The sequence below is a fragment of the Lissotriton helveticus genome, chromosome 5_1 (genome assembly GCF_964261635.1).
Source record: "Lissotriton helveticus chromosome 5_1, aLisHel1.1, whole genome shotgun sequence".
NCBI lineage: Eukaryota > Metazoa > Chordata > Amphibia > Caudata > Salamandridae > Lissotriton > Lissotriton helveticus.
The window spans coordinates 866726733-866729181 of NC_136065.1; positions in this window are offsets into that span (position 1 = coordinate 866726733).

The window sequence follows — 2449 nt, forward strand, 5'->3', positions numbered from 1 at the left end:
AGGTTTCAGACATGTTATAGTTAGGAATTAGCATTTGAAAAACCATAGAAATTCACTGAAAAAACCATAGGTTTTAGGGGTGTTATAGTTAGCTGGACATTTCACTCGTACAAAACTATTGAAATTCCTACGTTATAGTTAGTTGTACTAACTATAACTCGTGCGCCCGTAATCCACTGCTGATGTTGTCACATATTACATCATTAATGACATGGTCACTGACATCACTGATGACATCACTGAAGACATCTCAAATGACATCATTGATGACACAATCCACACGACAATCTGTTACACCTCATCATACACTAGTATAACCTTTCATCACTCACTATAAAATATAGAGTACCATCTTTAAAAGAACGACACACCAAAACAACTTCCTAAAAACCCGCTCAATGATTTGTAGATCTACACACACATTTAAACACTTACCTATTGATTCACTCATACATGCTGACAAACATCAATACAACACTATTAAATACACTTATACACCTCTATTTACATTACACAGCAGCACACATCCTATTCGGTTATGCAGCCATCCTTCTCACTTATGCAAACAATTGATCATACTTACATTTACTCACATACACACTTATACAACACTACTTTATTTATTCATATACATAGAAAGTCATACTTATTGTGTTATAAAATCACTATTACAAGTATGCAGTTTTCCATACAGTCACTTATACAATCACTGAGTCTTGTATATACTTATTTAAATACAAGAACTGTCACATACACCGCCTTTTATATTTCTATTTTGTTGGACATGTATCATTGAGAAATATATTTACTCATTATCGCACCCATACATAAAGATATTCACTCACTCAAACAACTATTTCCACATGCAGTCATAACCTCACATACCTACTAAATCAACTATTTACAAATCTTTTGACAATTACACACCTTCCACCCAACCACACTTACATTCACTCTCCCATACAAATACTCACTTAACTAATAAAAACTAATATAGAGTTTCACATAGGTAGTAACCAACTTATGCAGTAGTTTACACAAGACACAGATTGATACAGATATTCACACACTTTAATCACATCCCATATATTTAGTGAGACACTTTAAATTAGTCATTTAGACAGTCAATCACACTACTAGTAAATTCTTCATACAGACACTAATACTTCCACTCATTCTTCAATGCAGATTCCTATATATATAATACTTATTTAAATATTGAACTAAACCACATTCACTGGATGATGTCATCAGTGATGTCATCAGTGATGTCACTGACCATGTCATGAATGATGTAATATGTGACATCATCAGCAGTGGATTGCGGGCGCGCAAGTTACAGTTAGAATCACTAACTACAACAGAGGAATTTCAATGGTTTTGTACGAGTGAAATATCCAGCTAACTATAACACCCCTAAAACCTATGGTTTTTTCAGTGAATTTCTAAGGTTTTTTAAATGCTAATTCCTATCTATAACATGTCTGAAACCTATGTTTTTTCAGTGAATATATATATATATATATATATATATATTCACTGAAAAAACCATAGGTTATAGACCATATATAGTTAGAAATTTGCATTTACAAAACCTTGAAAATTCACTGAAAAAACCATAGGTTAGAGACCATATATAGTTAGCTGGACATTTTATTGACATAAAACCAATGAAATTCCATATATAGTTAGTTGCACTAACTATATATCGCGCACCCGCAATCCACTGCTGATGATGTCACATATTACATCATTCATGACATGGTCAGTGACATCACTGATGACATCACTGATGACATCTCAAATGACATCACTGATGACATCACTGATGACATCTCAAATGACATCACTGATGACATCATCTAATGTCTGTGTGTTTTTGTAAAGTTTAAATATGTTTTACATATTGAAGAATGAGTGGATGTATGGAAGACTGAGTGTGTGTGTGGCTGGCTGGGAGGTGTGTGACTCTGTGCATATCAATGTGTACTTGTATCAGTGATTGTATAAGAGAGTAAGTATGTGTTAGTATATGTGTGAAAAGTATGGTGTTCTGTGTTTAACTGTATAGATGAGGAAATCGAAGTGTGATTGATTCTTCACAGGACTGACTAGGTGTATGAGTGCATATGATAGTGTTGTAATAATGAGTGACTGTATGTATGAGTGATTGTATGGGTGAATGAGTGAATGTGTGTGTAGACGTAGGAATCAGTGAGTGCGTATGTAGTAACTGGTATTGGTGTGTCATGATGTCATCAGTGATGTCATTTGAGATGTCATCAGTGATGTCATTTGAGATGTCATCAGTGATGTCATCGGTGATGTCACTGAAGTATGGTGTTCTGTGTTTAACTGTATAGATGAGGAAATGGAAGTGTGATTGATTCTTTACAGGACTGACTAGGTGTGTGAGTAACTCCATGGATGAGTGGCAGTGTGTGAGTGT